This window comes from Lissotriton helveticus, chromosome 7 (genome assembly GCF_964261635.1).
Source record: "Lissotriton helveticus chromosome 7, aLisHel1.1, whole genome shotgun sequence".
Lineage (NCBI taxonomy): Eukaryota > Metazoa > Chordata > Amphibia > Caudata > Salamandridae > Lissotriton > Lissotriton helveticus.
In genome coordinates, this window is record NC_136068.1 from 150,029,939 (window position 1) to 150,057,909 (window position 27,971).

Below are 27,971 nucleotides of genomic sequence, written 5' to 3' on the forward strand. Positions count from 1 at the left end.
GTCCCAACAAATCATCTCCGAGGGCCGAGGGACAGAAAAACTGATTTGGTAGGGGTACACAGTCTGCTGTCCCTTCTATTATCTTCCATTGGGCATGCAGCCAGCTGTAAAGTGCCCACTGAGAGACCTGACAGGTCCCTCCCTGCGCACGAGCCCAAACTTCAACCCAGTAAGCCACACCCCACCCAATAAACTTCTACCCCTGGATCAGGTTTGGATCGGGATTAAAAATCGGCCCGGGCACACTATAAACAAACATTGGCATAGCCAATAGGTCTCGCTTTTGGGACCTTAAAAGTATTTAGTTTTGCAGCACAATATTCTTGGTGCAACATCAGCTGTTGCATGGCTAAACCTTGTACCTTATAAGTGTTTAGCCATGCAACAGTTGATGTTGTTTCACCAAGGATATTGTGCTGCATAACTAAATACTTGTCCCAAAAGCTAGACCTATTTGCTATGCCAATGCTTGTTTTTTCCCTTAGACTTCTGGGACGTGTACTGGTTTTATAGTGAGTTAAATCAAACTGCAATTTCCAGAATTCTCTGAAAAAACAGGCCTGGTCCAAATAATAACGAATGGAACTTGGAAACTTAACAGCTATGCATAATGTAAGAGCAATGTATGTGTCCCAGATAATTGTAATACAAATTCACATATCCATAACCATTAAAGTACAATCGTACTTTAATGGTTATGGAGTTACTTTAATCGTACTTTAAGCGACTTCTTATCTTCCAAAACCGGTTGAGGATATAGCCTAACCGCTAGAGCGGTCGATCTCAAAGTGGGAACCAGGGTCGAGTCTCGGCTACGACGATCAACATCCTGACAAAAATGAATGTGTCAATCTCTAACGAAGCTGCTGCTTATGTACAGCGCTCCGATAACTCGGGGTCTAGTTCGCGCTATATAAAACTCTTGGGGGGAAAGAAATGCAAAAACAAGCGCTATCATGGCTCCTATATGTGTCTACTTCACGCTAAAGTTCCTTCTGAGATCTCTTTTCAGAAACTGTAGTCCTACTTTAATTTCCATGTCGTGGCGTCATACCCGGCTTTTGATTTCGCGTTCTCTGAGCCTCTTACACCTGTCCCCGCTCGGCTTCCGTAGTGCGCAGAATTTGATTTTGTTTCGGTAGTAGGTGCTGCAGGTTGGCGCCTGGCATTACTATTCCTCAGGTAAGGTGAGCTGGGGGGTGACATTACGGGAATGTTTGGGTTTATGAAACAGGAGGCAATGTTTGCACAGCGTCCCTGCCCAATGGGGCTTTCTGCACTGGGAAAACGGAGAATTTATGCCCGAACATGTCTTTTTTTAAATGTCATTTAAATTTTTTAGAGTTGTGAATTATAATAATGTTTTGGGTAATATAGAGAAAAGCAAACAATGGTGTCTTTGAAAGGATTTCATTTTGTGTTTTTTGTTTTTAATACAGAAACTAGCGATGGGTGGAATACTAGAATTACTACTCACTTATTAATGGGATGGGCAGTATGCTTTTTTATTTTTTTTACTAACGATGTCGCTTCAGACAGGGACAACCACAAGCAAATCAGTCTTGACCCTGTTACGTTAGGAAGAGTCTAGCCTGGATTTCTACGTCACGTCCCCTCTAAACAAAAACACAATCACCACCAGACTGTCTTCAGCCTTATGGGTTGTCATCTGTAATGTGTAGTAAGTCCTTTGATGAAATAAGTTATAGGTGTGATGCTTGGGCTTACCTGTCGCTTCAAAAACATTACCATGAGCGAAACAAAAAAGGTGATGGGTGGATTGCTTCAATCGCAGCCATTGGTAATTACTCCAGGCCACAATCCAGTCTATCATTTAGGGCTCACTTCAGACAGGAAACAATAATAGCAATTTACTTTTGGTCTTGCTCTGAAGTGAAACACCACATGCCTGCTGAAGGGTATAGTAAGCAATCCAAGGCACATTAATATCATTGCTGGGCCTTATCGGGCAGGTGCCGCTTGACTTTTATGGTACAGTAAGCTGCGGACCCACCTCTGTGAATACCTGTCACACCTATACAGAGAGCAATAAAAAAGTGATGGGTGGAATGCTTGAATTGATCTCAGTCACTGTTTATTAGGCTGGGCAAAACTCAACCAACTTGGGGATACCGGTGTTCTTTTCCAGAGAGGGTCTCAGGTTGAAATGCTTCTCTTCAAGTAAGCCCAATTCTGATTTGCATATGGCTTCTCTTTGTCTGAAGTGGCATAGAGGACAAAAAACAACAGACTCCTAATGTGGATCGAGTGATTGCCAATGGCTTAGACTTTTTACAAGGTTTCTACCCATCACGTTTTATGTTTCAGTGTGACACTCTTAAGTGCAATGACCATTTCCTGATGTCAGTCTGATGCTTGCTGTGCCACAGGTCTTATGATAAACCTTAGTAATTAGGCTCACTAAAACAGAAACAGGTCTGTGATCGATTGCATGTTGTTCTAGGCGGGATCTGACCTGGCAGTTAGAATTGGACTGTTCTAATGGAGCAGGACTAAGTCTAAGTTTTGATGTGGCTCATGTTGTTTGCATTACATTTCAAGTGACACTTTCTCTCCTATTTGCACCATAAAAAATGTCATAGATAGAAGCATAGTTTTTTTCCTGACTTCGCAACTTTTGTAGTGTAGTTCCTATATGCCCAATAGGCTCTGCGCATTGGAATAACATAAACGATAGTTTAGACGTAGGACTTAGGTCGACTAGGTCTCTATTGAATATGTTAGACTTAATTATGAATGCCAGCTAGCTCAGAGGTCACTAGAAACTTTCTCTAATTCACAAGAAGGGATTAGTTTATGACAACCGCATAAACATGACAACTTTGCTCCCTCAAGAATAAGGAGTATACCTCCAGAGTCGCAGAAACAATAGATAGCTATTCTACTCAGTCAATCGTGCATGCTTAGTTTCACCAGAAGTGCAGAGAAACAGAGAGACGGGCTTTTTCAATAAAAGAGGTTATTTATTGAACAGTCTTCTTTCTCATGCAAGAGAAGTGAATTGCTACAATCGCAATACTTGTCATAAAGTAAAGTGCGTACAGTAAAAGGAGTACTATAAAATAATACTGTAAAAGCATGGTATGGTTTCTAAGCCATATGGTGTTTAACATGGATAAAATACATACAATGATAAAATAATGACTAAACGTACTAAACTGGTGCTTCTAAGATACGCCTACCCCGGTGTACCTAACCTAAGCCTAGTACGTGGGAAGGAGTAAGTGAAATGTAGTTTGAGTTAAGATAGTTTCTGCCAAGAATCTAAATCCAGAATTCTCTAAGGGTCTAATCCGCTCCGTACCTTGGTTATAGAATGAAGGAGGTCTTGTATCTCTCTCTCAGGACTTGAACTCCCAGCAACCCGCAAGGGTGACAGGGAAACACTGGAGCTGGATTTCTCGGCAGGAGAAAAGACAGCGTCTCTCTCAGTGCGTCAGCGGGAGGGTCGGCTTCCTTCGGCACTTCTACAGCAGGGCGTCGGGCAAGTAGATAGTCGATCTGCTCCAAACCACCGTCTGTATTGCTAGGGCAGATGCTGGTATATTTATACCTGGAAGGTGCCGAGTTTGACGTAAGGTTGGACATAAGACGTCACTAAGAACTCGCAGTTCCTTCAGGACTCCGGGAGTTCTAGGACAAATCAATACAGAAGCAGGGGGAATTCCCGGGCTGCTGGAGGCTTGGTTTATCTAAGAACACGTTGTGCTTTCTAGGAGTCTATGGGAGTAGCCTTGCCGTATTTGGACTGCATTGGCTATGTCTTAATATGGGTATGATTCTTATGCCTATATAAGGATATGATTTGATATAACCACATAAGGGCATAAATCGGGAATACTTAACTAGAGTCCTAGATTCGTCTACAACACTTTAGCCCCTTCACCCCCCATATCATGCTTTATCCTGTCAGTGGCGCAGGGCTTCATAAGTCACTCTCTGATAGCTCAGATCCAAACTAGATGGTAACGGGGGGGGGGGACAAGGCAAATAATGAAGGGGTTTGTTGTGATGATTTTGTTGGAAACAACCTCTAAGCTTCTTAACTATTTGAGAAAATTGTCATCATTACTTCTTTTAATAACCTCCACCTCGTTGCTTCTTAAACTGTCCTGTCCCCTAAATAAATAAACTCCAATCCAGAATTTCCATACCTTGCACAGTTCCTTTTGCACTCAATAGCTCATAAAAGAATATTGGTAAGCTTCCCATCCACAGCACAGGCACAGCACCAACACTGACAAAATGGCTTAGCAAATTCAGTGCTCTCTGCAAGCCCTGCAGTTTGGGACTTGATTGTTTTCTTAACACCAAAGGGAAGATAAGCTATTTGTGGGGATTGGAATTCGAACAGGAATGTTGGAGGGAGCTGGAGGTTCTGTTGCAGGCAGTTGCTGCCAGGGATGGAGACCTGATTCAGAAAAAGGGGTGGTGATGAACAGAGTGTCTGAATTAAGCAGACCACTCTTACCCAGTCCAAAGATCAGGGCTTGATCCATCACCGTTATTTAGCTCACTGCCCCATCCCAGCTCAGAACCTGGCTATATGCAAATTAGTCTGTTCCTGTCCCGGTGCATCATGGGAACAGGGCAGACCAAACTACCAAGCCAATTCTTCACCAGAAAGGATACAAGCTACCAGGGACCGGTTTCTGGCATTTCAGCCTCGTCGGCCCGGCTTGCTTGAATCCTGATGGAGCAGTGAGCAAGGGACTCATGTCTGAGTATACCCTGCCACACCTATAGTGGCCAAAAACGATTCAGAAAAAGGGGTGGTGATGAACAGAGTGTCTGAATTAAGCAGACCACTCTTACCCAGTCCAAAGATCAGGGCTTGATCCATCACCGTTATTTAGCTCACTGCCCCATCCCAGCTCAGAACCTGGCTATATGCAAATTAGTCTGTTCCTGTCCCAGTGCATCATGGGAACAGGGCAGACCAAACTACCAAGCCAATTCTTCACCAGAAAGGATACAAGCTACCAGGGACCGGTTTCTGGCATTTCAGCCTCGTCGGCCCGGCTTGCTTGAATCCTGATGGAGCAGTGAGCAAGGGACTCATGTCTGAGTATACCCTGCCACACCTATAGTGGCCAAAAACGATTCAGAAAAAGGGGTGGTGATGAACAGAGTGTCTGAATTAAGCAGACCACTCTTACCCAGTCCAAAGATCAGGGCTTGATCCATCACCGTTATTTAGCTCACTGCCCCATCCCAGCTCAGAACCTGGCTATTTGCACCATCAGGATTCAAGCAAGCCGGGCCGAAGACGGCTGAAATGCCAGAAACCGGTCCCCGGAAGCTTGTTTCCTTCCCAGTGTAAGAATTGGCTTTTGTAGTCTAGTCTGCCCTGTTCCCATGATGCACTGGGCCAGGGACAGACTAATTTGCATACAGCCAGGTTCTGAAACTGGGATGGTGCAATGAGCTAAAAAACGGTGTTGGATCTAGCCCTGATCTCTTGACTGGGTGAGAGTATTCTGCTTAATTCAGAGACTCTGTCCATCACCACCCCTTGTTGTAAATAATTTTGTCCACCCTAAGCGTGGAAGGGTATACTCAGATGTGAGTCCCTTGCTCATTGCACCATCAGGATTCAAGCAAGCCGGGCCGAAGACGGCTGAAATGCCAGAAACCGGTCCCCGGAAGCTTGTTTCCTTCCCAGTGTAAGAATTGGCTTTTGTAGTCTAGTCTGCCCTGTTCCCATGATGCACTGGGCCAGGGACAGACTAATTTGCATACAGCCAGGTTCTGAAACTGGGATGGTGCAATGAGCTAAAAAAACGGTGTTGGATCTAGCCCTGATCTCTTGACTGGGTGAGAGTATTCTGCTTAATTCAGAGACTCTGTCCATCACCACCCCTTGTTGTAAATAATTTTGTCCACCCTAAGCGTGGAAGGGTATACTCAGATGTGAGTCCCTTGCTCATTGCACCATCAGGATTCAAGCAAGCCGGGCCGAAGACGGCTGAAATGACAGAAACCGGTCCCCGGAAGCTTGTTTCCTTCCCAGTGTAAGAATTGGCTTTTGTAGTCTAGTCTGCCCTGTTCCCATGATGCACTGGGCCAGGGACAGACTAATTTGCATACAGCCAGGTTCTGAAACTGGGATGGTGCAATGAGCTAAAAAACGGTGTTGGATCTAGCCCTGATCTCTTGACTGGGTGAGAGTATTCTGCTTAATTCAGAGACTCTGTCCATCACCACCCCTTGTTGTAAATAATAGGGATGGAGACCTGACAGATGAATAAAGTACGTCCTACCTGTAGATCGTGTTGTGGACATCATTCAGTGGCGACGCGTGCTGTCAGCATTCCCATCTCCACAGTGTGTGACCCTGATGTGTTCCTGAGTTCGAGCGCGGTTCCATAGGTCCAGGAGAGCCGCAAGTTTGAATGATTCTGGAAAATGTAATGCGTGCCCCCGAAATTTCGTCCAGCATTTGTCGCTGCCTGTGAAGTCATTGTAGCGGCTGCGGAAGGTACTGGCAATGTGTGTGCGAGTTTTGGGAGAGACATTGGTATAAGGAGTCCGGCACATGCTGCAGCATTAAGGGTATTCAAACCTACACGGTTGTGTGTGAGAGAGGAAGAAGCGGGAGAAAGGCACGCGCTGCAACCGTAAGGGTATTCAAACCCGCTCGGCTGTGTGTTCGAGGAAGCAGCTGGAGAGCGGCACGCAATTGGAGTGCAATTCACATATGCACAACAGCTTTTGTGCGTGTATCTTAATTCAAGCTCTACGTGCTGCAGAGAGGACTCTGCCACTGTAAGTGCGGCGTCCATTTCAAATGTCTGGGATCAGTTTCATCCAGATTAAAGGGAATTACCTATCTTCAAGTGGCGCGATTTCATTGACTGGCACATCCATTACTATTGCCTGTTGCCTATGTATTGTGCATTCCAGTTGTACGAGTTCGGTGATAGGCACACCCATTATCATTGCCTGTTGCTTAAGTCCTGGTCAACGTCGGTGATGGGCACATCTACTAAATAGTGTAAATTGATAATGTTCAGGGTTCCACTTTTACAATTTCAGTGACAGGTACACCATACTATTGCCTGTTTTTCATATTGATTTAAGTAACGGTGCACCCATTATCTTCATACCCCCAGGGTAATTTATTTATCAATATTATATTAGAGGCAGCAACTCACCTTGCGTGCACAATTAGGTCATGTAAAGAATATCTCTGCCACCTCCATTTTTAGCGGCTCCAGTTTCACCTTCATTGAATTGGATACAATGTTTTGAAGCTTTTGATGCATATGTAGATGCAATAGATGGGGACACTTTTACTTCTAAGAACAAGCATTGGAAATGCAATAGGTCTCGCATTAGAAAAGTTGGAGCTATTGGTCTTGTAAATGTTTTTTTTAATTTATGTGTTGTTTTTGAAAATAGCTAAATTAATAGCTTTGTCATTTACAACGCCAATAGTTATAACTTTTGCAAATGTGACACCTATAGCATTTCTAATGCAACATGTTTTGTATTTACGTGACCATTTTGCTAACATTAGGATGAATGCCCAATTATCGCTAGAGTCCTGACTTTTATCAAACTGAGGTTGGCACACCAGTTACAGGAAGTATTTGAGCATTCCATGGACACAAGGATATCTATTGCTTAGCAAAATGAAAGCTACGGTTTTGTGAAAAAAACATAGTGTTGAGAAATACTGATTTCTTTTGAGACAAATGTCGGCAAAACCAATTGGACTGACTTTAATGTAAAAACCTGTGATTGCGTTGTAGGCATTTACAAATAATGTTAACGTATTGCGTGCACACACATTTTGTTAGGGCAGTAAAGAAAATCCCAGTTGCTTTGGAAGCGTTAGGATGGGAGAAGCAAACAAGGAATATTAATATACAAGGATTATAAACAGAAACGTGTTTGTCATCTGTGCACTTTTACTAATATGGACTTGAACATTTAGGGGCCAGTTCACCAGATTTCTTTGAGTGTTAGAGGTAGTACTCATGTAGAAGTATTTCAGGTATTCGTGAAAATGGCTTCCTGAATTAGCTCCTATGAGTAGTGCGTGTGAGCCAAGAGTGCCAGCCTGTGTAATTACCCATGGCCTGAAATCCAGTTCAAAGATAGAAATTGGCCTGAAATTCGGTTCAAAGATAGCAATAATACTGTAGAAGCAAATTTCGAATTATTTTTTCCTGACATCGTGAATCAGGCTGTGCGATCGGACAAGGGGTGTACTCAAAACACTGCTGGCAACAGCAGTTCACATAAGGAGAAGGAAGGGAGTGATGTTTTTCACAGGGAGTATAAACGGAATGGCGTCACCGTTGCCATAGTGTGAACTCCGAAACACCAAGAAGGGTAGGGGGAAAGCGCTTCCCGAGAGCAAGTGATTCTGCTGTTGTTTTTAGGCATCAGCTGAAGCGAAAACCGGCCTGATTACACACATTAAACGTCACATCTAATCTTTGTATTGAGAGTTAAATTCGGTTCAAAGATAGCAATAATACTGTAGAAGCAAATTTCGAATTATTTTTTCCTGACATCGTGAATCAGGCTGTGCGATCGGACAAGGGGTGTACTCAAAACACTGCTGGCAACAGCAGTTCACATAAGGAGAAGGAAGGGAGTGATGTTTTTCACAGGGAGAGAGCGCTATAAACAGAAAGGCATCACCGTTGCCATAGTGTGAACTCCGAAACACCAAGAAGGGTAGGGGGAAAGCGCTTCCCGAGAGCAAGTGATTCTGCTGTTGTTTTTAGGCATCAGCTGCAGCGAAAACCGGCCTGATTACACACATTAAACGTCACAACTAATCTTTGTATTGAGAGTTGTAAGAAGTCTACTAGAATCCGTGACAACGTAAAGCACCCGGGCTGTCTGTCTATGCGGTGTGGTTTATAACCAGGACAATTCCTTTCAGCAACGTTTGAGGGCCTGGTTAAAGCGAGCTCCTGGCGAAGGCGCTCTTCCTGTTGTAAACAAAAGCCAAATACACAAAACAAGCAAAAAAAACAAAAAAAAACAGACAGACACGGCCGGCCGGCCGTGAAAGTGAATGTACGGCCGGCCGGCCGTGAATAATTAGGGGAGGAGCAGCCAGGAGAGAGCAGGAGCGGAGGCGCCAAGCTGGGGAACAGATGGCTGGCGATTTGATGATGTGCACGCGCATTTTAGCTCAATGCGCTTGCGCATTGACCTAAAAGCGCACGGGCACAGCATCAAATCGCCAGTGTAGTTAACTCTGTTTAAGCCCCTATAGTCTCACTCCGCTCAATGCGCATGCGCATGGAGAGGCGAGACCTAAAAAGAAGGTGTTATTCGTTTACAATCTGGGTCACAAAGGCAGTGTCATTTTAAAGACTTTACAGATGGAAATGGTACATGTGCTTCATAGTGGTGATGCTGAACTGATTGTAGACAAATATACATAGAAATTAAGACTTTGAGCAAAAGGTTTTCACCCAAAAGGAATGTGGTGTTGGACAGGCATAGATTTTTACAGCCAGCACAACTTCCAGGAGAATTTATTGATGATTTTGTTCCGGCTTTACGCACTTTGTCTATAAATGGTAACTGCAAAAGAACAACGTAGGAGCGTCACTACTCAGAATGACTACAAAATGGGGCAAACAAGTAGTCTAGCACATAGTCTTAGTTGCTTGCGAAAAAAACCTTTATAGGTTTGTTTGAAAGCCCTCACTCACCGACCTGGTCGGTGACATGCTTCATCATCGGGCCCCACCAGGAGTGGCCGAGTGCCACCCTGGTGTGCTGCAACGCCAGATTTCTGCGGAGCTGGTTTTTGTGAATGTGAAGTGAAAGATAAAAAGGCCAATTGAGTCAAAAAGGGAATTTATTCGTTTCGCCATTTGGACAGGGATAAAAAATATATATATAGGATAACGGACCGAATTATAAGTCCAATATTATCCTAGCGTGAGGTCGGTCAACATGTTTCCGCTTATGTGAAATGTTATATCAGGCATTCGTCAGGACCAGTGAATTAAAATATATATAGTGTGTGTCAAAACCCCGGTTGTTTGGGGTCCGGCAATCAAGGGCGTTGCAGGTGCCAAGCCGGTGCCTAGCATTCAGGGCGGTGTGCCATTTTGCTATCATCCCTCTCCCGAGATCCATGGCGTTCTAAATTTTAGCGCCCCCCAATAAACTCGGTTCCACTCCAACTTTTTGGAATCTTAGACAAGTGTTTCTATTTTTCACATAAATGACCCCAGGCTAGGGTGGGCCTTAGCGCGCCCACACCACCGGGGTTTTGACACACTATATATATATTTTAATTCACTGGTGAAGACATGTTGTGGGCATATAGACAAACCTCGTATAGTGCGACTGATTTCTCCTTTCATGCTTATGACAGGAAGGGTAGCTGGTAAGGATTTCAATAGAGGTTGTATGAACCGGAAGATGATGAATAGTGATGTCCTAGGAAAGATTTTGGATGTGGAAAAGGTTTTGCCTTGAAAAGGGGGTCAGAGAGGTAATGGGAGGACTGTGTCGGTGACTGTAGGTGATTGGGTTTGTATTAAAAGACCAGGTTTTGTAAAAAGGGATGGTCTAGATTTTCAGTTCCCAAGAAGGTTGTGGAGGTTCGGGACCATGTGATTGTGGTTGCGCAGGCCTTCGAAAAATCTACTCGCCCACTCGCAATTGCGAGTAAAATGTTATCAGGTCAAGCTATTTTTAGCACCTTCTGATGAGTAAACTTAGGCTGGAAAGGAACAGGTGTCCTGTTCGTTCAGAAAGTTAATGAGCAATAAAGATATCATTATATCTTGTTTTTATCTTGACGCATTTGCTGTCAGTTCAAGGAAAGAGGTCTAATGTCAGTTTGTCTTTTAACTAATTGCTGATTGGAAAATGAGGTTTATTTTTCTCTTACTAGAGTTAGAGGTTTTTGTCAAGTGAGTGGGCTGAAGATGTCAGTTATTCTTTTCTATAAAAGTGTTAAGTGACCCTGCACACCTTATCCTTCTTAAAATAAACCTTAAATGAACGCAAAAGTCCAATAATTTTCACCCAATATGCGCGCTACCACTAGAAGGAGAGATATGACCCACCTGTCTCTGTGAGGATTCAAACATCAAAAAGAAGGCTGTGGAAAACCACAACCTAAGTGGAGCACAGCACTAGACACAATAATGTCTCAATGAATTAATCAAAATGTACGCTGAAGTAATCAAAAAACGCTCTCTTATTTTACAACAGTAGTTTATAAGATCAATTTACATACTTCAAACAGAAATTGTTCTGCACTTAATTACAGTGCATAGATGAATATACAAAAAAACGTTCTTTCTACAATGTCAAAAGTTCAAACTTTTTATGCAATCAGTTGGTTTGAAAAGAAAAAAGATCCCAATGCGTTTCGGGTTCCAACTTGAACCCTTCATCAGGGGATGAAGTGTAGAAGATCCAATGTAGCTGAACAATATACAAATGTATTCTCCACAGGAGACCTACAACACAATAAGTGTATATGGAACAATAGTACTGACAATTTCAGGAAATCATTCACAGTGCAGGAATTAGAATTAGCACTCCCCAGATGTTATAAAAAGACATTAGAATATGTCAAGAACAAAGAAGAAAGAAGAAAACGAGAAAGAAAACACCCAAGTGCTAAAAAATACGATTCAATACTAACTTCAGAATCCTGTGTTGATATATAAGAAGCATCAATGGAAACATTTGTCCAAGCACGTTCGTAAAGTGCCAATCTCTAAATGTGTGATCAACAGTGTAGTGACCCATCAGTGCAAAATGCAAGACAAGCAAAAAGAAAAAAGAACCCAGCCGTCAAAATGCGCAGATACCCATTTTATGGTGCCAGCTATGTGCCTTTCTGTCCCGTGTAATTAGACATGCTAATGGGGTCAGGGATACTCTTACCCGTCACTCTGTACGAAGCGCGAACTGCTGTAATGCGTTATAGAAGCTCCTGTGAGTAAGTGTTGTGTCCTGTTAGAAAACAGAATCCTTGCATTAACATACATATAAAACTACGAAAAAAATAATGAAAGAACCCTTCACCTAAACCAGAGACGGCTCACCTAAAATGCCTCGCAAATATTCACCAAGCATAAAACTGCGCTCCTTGTGCTGTGACCGTCCGCTGTTGTCATGTACTGCAGTGGTCAAAAAACGTTACAATCAGATACTGTCTGCTAAGTACCCAATACTTAGCAGACAGTATCTGATTGTAACGTTTGGGATTGGGATCTTTTTTCTTTTCAAACCAACTGATTGCATAAAAAGTTTGAACTTTTGACATTGTAGAAAGAACGTTTTTTTTGTATATTCATTTATGCATTGTAATTAAGTGCAGAACAATTTCTGTTTGAAGTATGTACATTGATCTTATAAACTACTGTTGTAAAATAAGAGAGATGATGACAAAAGTACATGCCTTTGAGAGCGTTTTTTGATTACTTCAGCGTACATTTTGATTAATTCAGTTAGTTCAGTTATTTTTTTCTAACACTTAATATTAAAAAAATAGACTGTAAAAAATATGTCAAAATATATCTGGAACTTCAAAAGCACATTTTGTTTTGTAATTAAGAAGTGTTATGCGAACAAGGAATTAAATAGGAGCTAAACATTACCAGAACACTTTACTTGGTGATGTGCAAATGACACATCATTACAGAAACTCTATTTCCAAACGTTGTTTTTTGTATACTATATAGCTTTATCAGTAAAGCTGCACGTTAGTGGGAAAGTTTGTGGCCATTTCAGTGTAAAAACTGCTGATTACAAATGACAGTGTGCTACCAGTTCATATTCATGCTTTAGTTATGTATTAAAAGTGATATTTTTTAAACATGATTTGAGAAACAATGCTACAATGATAAAAATGCTGTTAATGAACTAAGAGGCAAGTCAGGGGTCATGTGTATCCTATATGTGGCTAGATTTGTATTATATATGGATATAAAGTTTAGTCTATTAAATAAAACAAAAGTGTTTTTTGTACAGCAGACCTGCTGAACTCGCAAATTTGAAGGTGTTATATGTCATAATGAAGGAAATGGCAGCTCTATGAATTAAATTATATGCTCATGGTCACATCATTTGAAAACAGTTTATGGGTCAAGAGCATTACAAATAGGGCAAGTAGATTATTTAAGTCACTAGCCCTGCAGGTCTAGTAAAATTGTTTTGATTTTTCGAGGCCTGATTGCAGGAGGAAAGGTTTGGAATAAGAAGATGGTTTCTGTGATTCCTGCGAATAAACCTTCTTTGGTGCATGACAGGTTGTGTGGTAGTGAGGTGTGGTGATCAAGGATGGAGGTGTTCAACAAAGGCTCGAGGATGGAGGTGTTCAACTAAAGGGTGACTGGGCAGTGTCATTTCTAAAAGATGTCATAACAATGATACTTTGGGTGGTAGTGTAGTTAGGAATAGAAAGCTTCCGGTACAATATAAGGATTATGTGATGAAGTAGGAGCCGTTCCGTGTGGAGCCTTCTGCATGATTCGTTGGGTGTCTATCCTCTGGACATCCGGTGTGTTCGTGTGGTTCTGTGCCTATGGTAATATTTCTATTGTAAGCTTTTATTTATTTTATTGTGTTTAGTTATTTTAATCAAGTTCATCCATTACATTATTTGTTGTTTGATTTTTGTGTGTGTAAGTTCTTATGTTCTGGTTTCATTTAAGTATTGTTAAGAAGGGATATGTGTGGTGATTGGAATTCGAACAGGAATGTTGGAGGGAGATGGCGGTTCTGTGGGCGGTAGTTGCTGCCGGGGATGGAGACCTGACAGATGAATAAAGTATGTCCTACCTGGACTTGAAAAATCTACTCTCCCACTTGCAAATGCGAGTACAATTTTATTATGTCGAGCTATTTTTAGCACCTACTAGTCCTGACTGGAAACTTAGGCTGGAAAGGAACAGGTGTTCTATTCATTCAGAAAGTGAATGAGCAATAAAGATGCCAATAAATCTTGTTTTTATCTTGACACATTAGCTGTCTGTTCAAGGAAAGATGTCAAATGTCAGTTTTATCTAATTACTGCTTGGAAAATGAGGTTTATTTTTCTCTCTCTTACTAGAGTTAGAGGTTTTTGTCAAGTGAGCTGTCTAAACATATGAGATATTTTCCTCTAACACATTACGTTTATATAAATAGCCTGTAAATTAATATTACAAATATTTCAACATATATCAGGAATTACAGAAGCACATTGTTTTGTAATTAAGAAGTGTGATGCAAACAAAGATTTAAATCTGAGCAAAAAAAACTAGAACACTACATATTTGCAGAAACTCTATTTCCAATCATTGTTAGTACTCTATATAGTTGTATCAGTAAAGCAGCATGTCAGTGGGAACGTTTTGGCCATTTCAATGTATAATCTTCTGACTACAAATGCCAGTGTGCTCCCACTTCATGTTCTTAGTGATGACTGACTACAAATGCCAGTGTGCTCCTACTTAATTTTCTTAGTGATGAATTTATTAAAAAAGATAGTTTTCAAACATGATTTGAGAAACATTCCTACCCCCTCCCTAATGGCGTTGTTGATGAACTACGAGGCAAGTCGGGGGTCATGTGTATCCTATATGGGGCTACATTTAAATTATATATGGGGAAAAAAGTATAGTCTAATAAATCAAACAGAGTTTGTGATAATGAAGAAAATGGCGGCTCAAAGAATAAAAATATTTGCCCACGGTCACATCATTTGAAACCAGTTTATTGGTCAAGAGCATTACAAATAGGTCAAGTAGATTATTTAAGTCACTAGACCTGCAGGTCTAGTACATTAAAAAAAATGTTGTTTCGAGGCCTGCCTACCTGCAGATTGTGTTGTGGACATCATTTCACTATTGTTTTCGAAAGTCTTACAATTTGATCTCACATCAGGCAAGCATAATCCTAGCTTGTCACTTCGTGCTTTGTCTCGCTGTGTAATAGCATTAGAAGAGACTGCAGGGACTTACTACAGGTTAGGTGGAAATGAGGTAAGTGCTAGCTGACTTAAGAGAGGCTGATTCTGCACTGGGCCATTTTGAGTGCACCTTTGAAGCAGACATCTTGTCTACTGTCTGTCAGTGAGCAGCATAGATAGTCACTCAGCTCACACCCCATTTGGGAAAAACAAAAAAAAAGTAAAGGTCCAAATTTTTAAAATAATTTTGACAGCTGATGATTACTCAAGGCTGACTCAAGGCAGTTATTCTCCCGGCAACTTGAGAAACTTTTTCCAGGTTGCATGTCTTGAATCTGGTGAGTGTGAGTTGCTAGTCAGCGAACACCACTCCACCCCAACAATGGCACACAGAAGAGTTTCTCAGTCTTTCCTGCTATGGGATCTCCAGTTCTGGTAGAGCAATCTTGATATACTGACAGTTTCTGCCTCATTATTATACCAAGTTTGCAGACACATCGAGTATTCCTTAGATCCAGTTCTGCCACTGGTGTTGGGCTGTTACTGCTTTTTACTTATTCCTCAAGGCTCCTTTAGCCTTAGCCTTTTTGCTGTAGGATCCGTCTGAGCGTGAGATGGAGTTCGGAGTCTCCTGTTAGGGCACACCCAAAACAAAAGCACAAAAAAGGGAGGAGACTTCCACACATAACTGCCCCTCCACATGTTTGGGGGAACGCTTCTAAGGAGCAATGAAGGACGAAGGAGGAGGGATTTTCCCTATACTTGCAAGAGACATTGTCTTTTGTCGCCAACATCTTTAGTCTGTCCCACTAAACAAAGGACTAATTATGAACCAAACTGGAATGTTGGTGTCCCACACTGCAGTACAGATAGTTCCCTAAAGGTTATGTTGTAATTGTCAGTTGTTGGAATTGTTACCCAAGTGAAAATTATTCAGAGCTATTAGTTTTATACTGCGCTATTTTGTGAAAAATCCCACACCTGCCATTCATGTCCCACGTGGATTGAGAGAATTGTCTGTTTTTGGGTTACTGACAGACCTAAAAATAGCAATGGCCCTGTCAGTCCATTTTCTTGGCAGGCGACGGGTGAAATGTGCTGCCCTGCCACTAGTATCTGTTGCTGCTACTACATTTAATGTTACACAGCACACTGGTCATTTTCAGAAAAGGAGGGTGCCCATGGTGTGCCCCTCCAAACTCTAGATCTCAACTCTTGGTCTCATTCCTGGTCACAGGGACCCTCAAAAAGCTCTAAACTGCCAGTAGAAGCCAGGATCAAATGCAGTATTCTTTACACCATCCATAAAGCTTATCGGACAACAGAACAGAATATCTGCAGTCCACAGTCTCTGGCTCTACACTACATCCGAGTTTAAAAGCTGCACTCTTGGGCGACCCAACTGATCCATCAATGATTATTCAAGAGGATGAAACAGGCAGAGAAGTAGGCACATCCCTGCCATTACAGGTACTTACATTGCAATGTTCTTAGGCACTTTCCATTCAAGAGACTCATGCAAACTAAACTATTGAGTTTTGCCTTTCAAAACACGCTTGTGATAGATCAGTAGTAACGACCAAAAAGTAATGAACTGTATATAAATGTAGCTGACTGTTCCCCAGCCCTGGCAGTCTTCTAGAGGTAATGCTGGTATTTGACTCTTCTCGAAGTGTGAATGGCTTTCTGATGTGAAATATAAGAACTTAAGCCAACCTGGACTTTTTAACCAGCAGCATTCTCCCTACTGAGACTTCAGTTTTTTCAATTAAAAGGTCAAAGTATTTCACTTGCTATCAGGCCACTTAGAAGATATGACCGACTTTATGACCCTGCCTTTAAGAGACACTTTAGGAGGAGAAAGTTGTACATGCCATAAAATAGAAGTTATTATTAGGGAGATAAATATTGTCTAATAAACACTGATTACAACATTTCAGCAGAGATGACTTCTCGGTCCATTGCATTTCCACAACTGATTTAATGCATTTCAGAGCTTAGAATATTAAGAAACACCAAGTGGGAGAGAGACTTTGACACAGACAGTCACACACAGAGACCCTGTCAGTGTGAGGTCCCTTACAGCAGGTTATTCAAAAGCTTCTGGCTGCTTACTACTCTTGCCCTTAAAGCGTGCCACCAAAAGAGAAATTTCACAGCAGTCTGCTATAGCAATTACTACTACTTCTCACCACAGGCCTCCCATTTGAGCAGCCCCAACATACATTGCTCCGAAGACTGTGTAGGTAAGAGCCAGCTGGGTGCAGCACTCATAGGCCCCGAATCGCTCCACACTGACACAAATTGTGATCCTTGCTCAAACCCATGGAACACGCACACGTAAATGCCTCAGCTTCAGAAGATGCTAGGGAACATAGATATGTGTCAAGCATTGACATAGAATGTTCCTGCTTGAGGAAGAATTGTGGAATGACTATGTTTGGATGAACATTTGCCGAAAGCCTATCAAGCATCCTTTTCAAAGCTTTGTCCAAGCAAAGCAATCCGGGTGAGTGGCTTTTGGTACCAGGCATTCAAAACCTTAGGTTGTGAAAAGGTTGAAAATATATGGTTGATATGTTTCCATACAACTCAGCGGTACACGACTGGTATACTAAAGCAGCATTTTGCTTTTAATTACTTTCCGAATTTCCTGAATGTACTACACCCAGTTTATAGCCTATGGGCACCTTGAAACCATAGAAAACCCTTACAATGGCTGGTACCCCATGTTCAGGAGACCCAGAAAAAAAACAGATGACGGCCATCAGGGGTCCTCTCTTATTCAAAGGATCCTTAAAAATGTGTCCACAAAGAGCCCTTTACATATAAACTGATTAACTTAACTTCTCACCCCACTGTTAAGATTGCAAATGAGATACCTAAATATCTGATGCAGGGCATCTTATGCCACATAGTTGGCAGCTAACAGAGTTTAATTGATTTATGTCATTTTAGCACTAGCCAATTTATCTCATGTGATTATATCTTCCTCTGAGTTTTCTGCACCCACTTCTGAAAAAGATAAGACACCCATTTATGTTTCTTCAAAGGCTTCCTATCAAACAACCGCCTATTATACACTGAACCTCCTTCATGCTAAAACGGAGCCAGAAAATGTCAAATCTACAGACCTCCAGCATAGGCAAAAGTAATAGGCCTGACTTTCGGGATGCATAATTGCGTTTTTTTTGTTCCCCACGTGTAAAGTCCACATTTGTAAAGCGCACAATCACCCGTAAGGGTCTCTAGGCGCTGGGGGCCGTCGGGAAGCTATTGCCCAGAGTCACATGGTGCTGGGCTAACCTGCCGCCGGAGCTGGGGATCGAACCGTGGTCCCCAGATTCCAGCGTCAGTCGCCCTGGCCGCGGCGCCACACCTCTTCCGTTGCTACTATTTCATTGTTCCCCATGGCTTTAGTATTGGTGTCATAGAGCACCAGGAGCCTGAGGAAGAAATCACAGCCACCGAAATACGAGGCACAAATAGCCGACTTTGCACTGTTTGTTTACATTACCACAATTAAATATAGGTATTTCGACCTTGAAAATACTTGTTTTGAAAGTAAATAGGCAATGAAGGTTGACTTAATGTTCACCGTGTTTGAATTGCTGCCACAAGATGGCAGCGACTGACCAGTTTTATCTCCCCATTTCCATTCTCTTTCACGTTCAAAACAAATCGCAGCAAAATGCATTCCTTAAACTAGAGGTCTTAAAACTTTTTTGTGCCGAGACCCCCTTGAGCAAAATTATTTCGATTTGGGCCCCCTTCAAAAGTTTAGGGTCCAGAAAAGGGAGCGCGAGAGTGGCAGGTGTGGGCAGAATTTATTAAATCAGCAGTTTATTTTTGTTACAATACTCCCCTGGACTATAGCTAATTCCGCTCAGGTTTTCCAGAAACATGCATGAGCAGTTCCTCTAGTCCTTACTGTTTAGGGCAAGCCTAGACAGCGCATGCGCTCTCTCTCTCGAAATGTTTTATTTACTCTATAGGCTTCCAGCTTCTGATTAGCTTTTGTCAGTGTCCTTTAAAAAGCGTTTCTTCTAATTGGATAATGGTTCCTGCTTGTCCCACCTTTTGTCTCAATTGTTGACTCCCTACGATCGCCCCAGGGTTTGCCGTCTTCCACTTGTGCTATTGTTTGTCCAGTCTTTGTAAAAAAAAATTTTTTAACTTTGACACTGAACATTTTCCACTTAGTGCGGCACCCGATTCACGGCCAGCGCGCTTCAGTGTACGCCAGATGATTATTAATTGTGTTATATTGGAGAAATGCTTAAAATGTGTATTATTAAGGTAATGTGGCTTTATTGTTCGTTTAAATTTTGTCCCTTAGGCTTGTGTTAAACTTTCGTGCCTTTACCACATTCCGTTAAAGCAACCGCTTTCAAGGTATTCCATCTTTATTTTTGGTCTCACTTTGTCCCTTGGGCTTATGTTGGAGTTTCGTGCCTCTTACAGCGACCGCTCTTAATTTAAATAACTACCATTTTTTTTTAACTTGTGAAAAATCTGTTGTGAGTTCTTCGAAGAGCGCTGCACTCTGTCTGCTTTGTTTAGCCTATTCCTCTGTGTGGTGAGCAAGGCACCCTGATTACATTATTATGATACATTGACAGTCTGAAATTGCCGAAACCTGTTGCCAACATACTACTGCGCCGCTGCTGCCATTTATAACGAGCCATTTCGACTGGTGTCCTTTTACCTCCGTTCACTATTCACCTTTTGTTTGTTCCTGCCCGCTCACTTTAGGGCAGCTATTTTTCCCCTCTGCCTTATCATCTTTCCTTCTCATAAAAACATAAACAACAATATCAAGAAACAGTAAAATCGATTTCTCTTTCACTCTTTTCTTTAATATTAATTGCTGACACATGATAAGAATACATTGTGAATTGGTATTTCATGCGACAGTTGCAAGCCTTAGCGGCATATCTTTCCTCATAAAGCATTTCCTTTTCTTGTGTAAGGGGCACAATTTTAGCAAGTCTAACCTTTCAACATTTATTGGGAGGAACATTCAAAATCAATATTTTAATCTAGGAAAAAGAAGCATGTGTGGAATTTAACTTTCAATGGTCTTTATTTCTGTGGGCTCCAGTGAATGTACTTAGCATCACAGGGGGCCCCAGATGCATTCTTCTGATAGAAGATAAGACACTTTGCGAACAGCAATACCGGCTTGAATAAAAGCCGGTGCCATTGGAGTACCCTGCATATACACCAGGCAGACTAAATCTTCATCGCACTATCCCCTCCCCTCCCCCCAAGGTACTGATTAGTGTACACCAATTTATTACCTAAACATTCTCTCTCACTAATGACCTATGGTGGCGGAAGGGGCTGATCCTGAAAGCTATTTTCCCCTTCACGCTTAATTCATATATAAAAATAGATGCTTATTTCGAGTGTAACCGTGGTTACATATTCACAAAAGGTGAGTTTGCACTAATTAATAGATCTAGAGGCAAATAAAATCAAGAAAACAATTGTAAATGTGCATCTGCAGACATTTACATTATCATAGATAAGGGCGGAAAACTGTTTTTCTGATCTGCAAGCCTGGGAAAGTGATGTTACAGCATTGACAAAGCCAACGTAGTTGATTGGTAATGCAATTTCTTTTTGTTCAATGACCTCACAGATGCTAAGTGCTGCTGTAGTGTTTACTGGGCGCCAACATAAAAATGATCACTTCCGCTTTTATAAATATCTTGGTCCTCCGACAGCCCAGCTGTGTGCCGAGCAGGGATGGACTTAAAGGGGTTCAAAAGTCATCCAACGAGGACCAGGAATTGGACAATTAGACTACAAGTTTGAAATCAAACTAAAGTAAATTAATCGCAATGCTATAGAGATATAGGATTAGCACTGCTGGCCTACATCAATGGAAAGAAAGCAATTCAAAAAGACACTCAAAGGAGCCAATGAAGTACGTAACCAGAAAATGGGCAGAATACAGCAAACACAAGGAAATGATGAACGGAGCGCTGAAGCTTTTCAGACCCTCGCCCCCAGTCACAGATCTGGGTTGAATCCATCATCGTTCTTGAGCTCACTTCGCCACCCCAGTTCAGACCCAGCTATATGCAAATAAGTCTTGACCCTGTGTCTCATGGGAACAGTCCAGCCTGAAAAGGTTCAGCACTCCGTCCTCATCTCCTTGTGTTTGCTTTGTTCGCCCCAAGTTGGCAGGATATGCTCAGACGTGGGTCCCCTTGCTCACTTTGCCACTGGATTCAAGCTTGCCTGGCTGATGTGGGGTGTTAGCCAGAAACCGGTCCCAGGATGCTTGTTTCCGGTCCAGGGAGGACCTGGTCAGGCAGTTCAGGCTGTACTGTTACCACGAGGCACAGGGTCAAGATTGATTTAGATATGGCTGGGTCCAAACTGTGGTGACACAGTGAGCTAAAGAACGATGATTGATTTAACCCAGATCTGTGACTGGGGATGAGTGTCTGAAAAGTTTCAGCACTCCGTCCATCATCTCCTTCTGTTTGCCATATTCTGAATACAGCATGTCTCGAAGAAACAGCGCAAGCACTGCCTAAGCGAGACCCATTAAACATGTACTGGATGAGTTACTCACACATGGATCTGGTAAAATATGAATGCTGCTCCAGCTGTCTGCCCCCGCTGGGTTTCCAACTAAAAAATTAGCTCTGAACTCCCTCCTATGGGCCGTATGGGAAAGGCCTCCAACCAGCTATCGGTCCTCTGTGAGCTTTTAAGTAAAGTAATAGGCACTGCACATTACTTTATTTTTTTCAGTTTTATATATCGTGAACTGGACCCAAAGGTACTGAAGCGCTTTTTAGGAGCATCAGTTACATTACACAAGGTCACATCATTTTTTTAGACATGGGCTAGTAAGTGGTTTGGCCAAAATCGCAAGATGTGTGCCAACGCCTCTGGTTCCACAATTGGCAGCTCCAGTGGTAATGCCAGATTGTGCTTAGAGTAGAGGCCTATCGGAGTCAGGGCACCGGCTGGCTCTGTATACAAGCTCCATTACCTCTCTGAATGGAGGCTCTCCCCGGGGCCCTTAATCCTTCCCGTGTTTTTAAATGTGCAAAAGAAGTTCTCGCTCCTAAGCTGTGTTAATTCAGTGCACCCCCTCCACCCCCCTCATTAGTGTAGTGGTCCTCAAATGTGTCTGAGCCAGGCAATGGCGCCCCTGGGGATCAGTTCACGAACCCCCAAGGGACATGCTTCACACTTTCAAGAGCTCTTTCTGAAACAAATATAAAAGTAAAAAGCATTGGCATCGCCAAAAGGTCTAGCTAGGTTATAATTGAAAGCGCTTATACATTGCCATTTTTTTTCTGTTTTTGTGGACGGTTAAAGGTTGAAAGTAAGAATGAGTCAATGGCTGCATTAGAGAGTGTTTAAATGGAGGAATAACTGAATGATAGAGTGCATGGCTAACTACTGGGGGAGTCGATGCATGAATGAATTATTGAATAAGTTCCTAGACAGATGTATGGCTGGGTGAGTGAATGAAAGAATGCCTGAGCATATAAATGGATGCAAACGTGTTACACCAGTTTTACAGGCTGAAATCACAGTCCGCAGTAGTGCTCTTTAAGACTCACGGTTTTGTGATAGATATGTTTTACATTTGTATTTATCCATATTTTTTGATAATGTTTTCTGCGCTATCTATATTTATTTTGATTGTTGTAAACAAGCAAAGGTACAACTATTATGTTGACAGATTTATTTAACAAATAAATGTAAACTAACACTTTGATGCCTCGTTGATTTTAGCCCTGTTTCTAGATTTTAGTACGCTCTTGAAAAGCATGCGCATTGCACTGCAAACATACACATGAGCAGCTGTCTCAACTATATTCAGATGTCGTGTCCCTTTTTTAGGTATAGCCTGAGCTAGCAGGCATGCGCTGCCCTGCGAGACTTGTTGTGGTGGAGTAGCGAATAGAAACTCCGCCCATATTTGCCATTGGCTTGTCATTGTCTGTCCTAAATGCTGGCTCCTGATTTGTCAGTAGGCTTATTAGCCCCTCCTTAGTACCACCTCCTCTTCATTTGTCACCTCCCATGGCGACTGGCCGCTTTACTTCGAGTGTTGCATGGTATGTGTTTTAGACTGTGAGCACTATTTCCTTTAATGAGGTTCTCCTACCGCAGGTACGACCTGCTTTGGTGCCTTCTTTACTATCACCCCCTCCATCCTGTTGTCGTGCCTTCTCCCCCTGCACACCCTCCCGTTTTCCTTGCCTTCACCCCTCCCTCCAGTTGTCCGTGCATTCTCCCTCCTACCCTCCCTCCCGTTGTCCGTGCTGACTATCATTTGCAATGCAATAGGTATTGCGTAAATGTAAGACCTATTGCATTGCAAATGCTTGTTTAGTTCAGTCGCCAGTCCTTCACTCCCTCCTATCACCGCTGTGCTTTTAACTCTCGCCCTGTCTCCTCTGTGGTACTGCTCACTAACAGGCCCCCTTCGCCAGCACCCCGCCCATGTTGTTTGATGCACTCTGTTTATTCTCAAATAACAGAACTGAATCGCCACACGCGTCCTAACTGCCTCCATTTCCGGCCTCTCTTCTATATTGCAACTGCATTGATTGAAATTGACTTTCGGATCTCGTTAGAAAGGAGAGTGAGGAAACGGTGATATGGATTTGCAGACAGGTGTGCATCAATGCCCTCCCCAATGATGAAATGTAATCTGGTATTGCTACTTTGCACTGCAGTCTGAGCCCGTTTAGCAACTGATCGTTTGTCTCTTGCCTGTTTTCGTTCCCTGCCTGTAACTTCCTGTTTAGGATAAGGAAATGTACTGTCATACTCGCACAGGATCAGTTTTACAGTTGTACCTACATTTTTTATCTGGTTTGTGGTCGCAGTTTCTGCCTCTGCAGAGCTGTTCCAAGGGCGGCTCTAGGCTCATGGCGGCCCTGGGCACGGAGCGTAGGTAGGGGGACCCGGAAGAGGGGGGTCTAGGCGGGCCAAATTAGGAACCAGGAGGAACGCAGGCGCGGAGGCCAGTGAAGAGGGTGGGGGGGTCAGGGTGTTTGGAAGTGGAACAGAGCCGGAGGCCGCCAAATCCCTGCCAGGGCAGCCACGCAAATATGTATCCATCCTCAGAGGATTATTATATTAAGGATATGTATTGGCGTGGCGGCCCCTGGGGTTTGGCGGCCCTATGCAGGTGCACAGCTTGCACAATCCTAAGGCCGCCCCTGGCTGTTCCCACAGAGGTCCCTTCCTCAATGAGCACATATAGATCATGGAATAATCTTTTCAATGCAGCTCTGAGATGGCCTGGCTCAGCGTTCCAGCATTTGACATGACCTCGCGGGTGACTGACTCGTCTTGCTGGAGTGAGTTTTTCCCTTCCTGATTTGCCAGTCTGTAAGCAAGTGCACGGACTCTGCAGATGGCTGCAGATCATGTGGTGTCTTCATAGAAACTAATAATGCTCTCCCGCTGTGACTTGGTGACTAGTGGCAGCTCAGTGTGACTCTGGGTCAGGGTGTATTTGTGTTTATTTCTTGTTCACATGTTACACCCTAAATTGAAATGTCATCCGCAAATTGCTGGATGTTCGACAGGGCTGCTATATATTTCTGTTTTCTGATTATTCTAGCTCTGCCGCCGGCTGTAAAACTACCTAAAATAAAAAAAAATGTGTAGGTCACATGTAGAATGAAACAGAACAAGCAATTAAGACTTTTTGAGCCCTTTTGTGGATGCATTTCTGTTTCGTTTAAATTTGAATGAATACTTATGCATTATGTTTGTGTGCTTCAGGTTCTTGTATGGACTTGGATTCTTGGAAGGGTATAGAATAATTACACCTCTTGGTTCTTTAAATAAGGAATATGTTGTGTTGTTTCTGAAATATGTCTATTTTTGTGATAGTAAAGAAATCTAACCAGTTGGTTCTATATGTAGATATTTCAGAATGGAAAATATGTAATTTGTCTAGCTTCCCTCAGCCTGAGTCAGAACTGGTACTTTTTTTCACGTTTGTTGAACTGCAATAATCATGTTTTCTTGAACATTTTATGGATTAATACACTTTTTCCGAAAGTATTTTTTATTGAATGCGTTTCACGTTTCGATTATGGTTTAGATTTCAGTCATTTTGTGTAAATATTTGCAACAATGACGATCTGTGATTCCTGTTCTGTAAAGAACAGGTGATCCAAAGAAAATAATTACTAGGGGTACGATTTTTTCATTGGCCTAAATAAAGTCACTTCAGCTGTCTGCCTTACCTTCTCCTTTCTGTGGTGCTATTAGCAATACATTCCACCGTAGTGGCACTTAAGCAGCAGCTACCTATTGACAGTAGGGAAAAAGAGTAAACCATTTTAACAGCCAAAGAGGTTGAACAAGCATTTGCAAGCAACAGGTCTCGCAATTGCGAGAGTTTGTGCTATTGGCATTGTACATGACATTGCCTTTTATTTATATGTTTTAAAAACCTGCAAGCGTCCTTATAGTCCTTAATTTGAAGAATCAAGGCTGGCCGTAAAAGAGGCGCAGTTACTGCCAGCCTTGCTTCTTGGAAATAACGACTATAAGTACAAAGTGCGTGTTTATGCACCGCTTGCAGGTTTTCAAAACGCATAAATGAAAGGCATTGTCACTTACAATGCTATTGCGGAAAACAAAGAACATTAATATTATTAAAATATTGCTTTAGTTGAAACATTTCCAGTACAGTTTGACACCTTCATGCCAAGAATGCCCGTGATACAAGAATAATGACCACAGTTACAAGTGTAACTCACATCAGGGATGGTCACCATCCTGCCAACAGTATTACAGAATTACTGCTGTTATGTATTTTTGGATATGCCCTGCTGCTCAGGGGCTAGGATATGAATTCGATAAAAATGGAGAGAGGAAGTCTGCATGCGGCAAAGGCCAGAGGCACAAGTAGGCCTAAACTTTGGGTAGAAGAGGCTACCAGGTCAATTAATGGAGATGGGGCTAACCCTTCATACAAATTGGTGGAGCTACCTTATAGGCAACAAAAGAAACAAGCATTTGCAATGCAATAGGTCTCGCATTAGGAAAGTTTGAGCTATTGGTATTGTAACTGACAAATTTTTTATTTATGTGTTGGTTTTGAAAATAGCAAAATTAATAGCTTTGTCATTTACAATGTCAATAGTTATACCTTTCGCGAATGTGACACCTATAGCATTTGTAATGCAATATGTGTTGTATTTACGTGAGTTAGATGTATTAATATTACAAATAACAATGGTTTTTATTTCTTTTAAATAATTAATACTTAAATAAAGTTATTGTAATTTATAATGGCAATAGCTTAACTTTTGTAAATAACTTTTGTGAAGATTATGTTCAGTGTATTTTATTGTGACGAAAATCCAAGAACAGAAGTGAAATATTAACTGTTTTTGTGACATTTGTAATAAAGCTTGAAACATTGAGAGAACATATTTGAACCAGTTGTTGTTGAATGGTTGCACAGATTGATGCTGTGGTGGCGCTGAGTGATGTTGTTGTGGTGACGAGTGGGGGCTAATGTGTGAGGGGGCAGTGTGTGAGGGGGCAGTGTGTGAGGGTGCGGGGTGTGATTGTGCTGTGTGCCCTAAAGTAGTGTGAGTGAGAAATGTGTGAGTGGGCAGAGTGTGAGAGGGCAGAGTGTGAGAGGGCAGAGTGTGAGAGGGCAGAGTGTGAGAGGGCAGAGTGTGAGAGGGCAGAGTGTGAGAGGGCAGAGTGTGAGAGGGCAGAGTGTGAGAGGGCAGAGTGTGAGAGGGCAGAGTGTGAGAGGGCAGAGTGTGAGGGGGCAGTTTGGAGTGGGCAGTGTGTAAAGGGGCAGCCCTATAATACTGAGGTCTAAAGTAACTATTGTTTAGATGTACTACAGTTTATTTATAGTAGTAATTATTAGTTATTTATATTATCAAATACTTAACATTATGTTAGGACTGTCCAAAATAATATTTAAGCCCAATACTTTTCTATAGCGAGTTTTATTGGAGCCTCTTTACAACGTTGGCACGTTTAGCTATCAACAGTGCCCGACCCCTTCTCTTGTGCAGTGATCTCACCAGCATACCAATTATTGAAAAGGAAGCCTCGTCACCACTGCAAACATCCGACAATTTCTATGCCAACTACCATCCAAGAGACAAGTGACGCATCACAGACTTGCAGTACAGGCTAGCATTCAGCTACTCCAGAAGAGGGAACCCCTGTATCCCATTAACATGACAGCAGGACCTCGGGACACTTAATGACAGCTGTGGAATCTTACATCCGATTACAAAAGAGGAAGTAGTTGTGGTGCTTTAGACCCACTTCAGTTACATTTTTTCTTATTAAGGACCCAATGCATGTGTAACATCGTAAGCCAGGTCTGCCATGCATTGCATCTCACCTCCTTAATAAACGCGAGCCGGCACTCCGGGGCTCACGCCCCCCACTTGCAGTCTTCGCCCGGCCAGTACTTCGCATCGCTAGAGCCCGGCCCAGAGGCCTCCTCCGTCCTTGGGCCCCTACACTCACATCCACGGAGCACAGCGCAGCAGCAGTTTCAGGACACGTTTCCAGGTACATTCCTCCCTCTTCCTCTATCAGTCATCCCCGCCCCAAACCGGGAGCGCAAATGGTGTCTGAGGAGAAAGTTGCGTAAGCGGAATGGAGGCCTTACGCATTTCAACTACACTGCTTTCTAAACACCTGTACATCTTGAAAATACATACATGTAATGTGACTGTGTACCGCTTACATTTATAACCTTTGTCTATGTGCATAAAAACACAGAGTTCCACATAGTAATAACAACGCTGGCAGTCCTGCCATCGTGACATTTTTCCGTGATCCTTTTTCAAAACAGCCACGGGCACAGTGATAGTTCTCCCGCTGGCAGGGCCGCTTTCAGTACGGCACTACAAATCCATCCGTAATTACTCGGAGAATGCTGCTTTCACCTCTTCTTGCAGCGCGTTTTAAATCCCAGGCCTTTTGTTTGTTAATATAAAAATACACAGTCACCTACCAGTGCTGACATCAGCTGATTCGTGCATCA

General features: G+C 42.5%; 1 protein-coding gene across 1 annotated transcript in view; it reads left to right on the plus strand.

Moving 5' to 3' along the window:
• Nucleotides 1-1,055: 1,055 nt before the first annotated feature.
• LOC144766677 (chloride channel CLIC-like protein 1) overlaps nt 1,056-27,971 on the plus strand; it is a 1,253,199-nt gene continuing 1,226,283 nt past the window's right edge. Inside the window, exon 1 of the mRNA XM_078650450.1 lies at nt 1,056-1,182. The gene's annotated coding sequence lies outside the window, so the exon portion shown is untranslated. The remainder of the gene's footprint in view (nt 1,183-27,971) is intronic.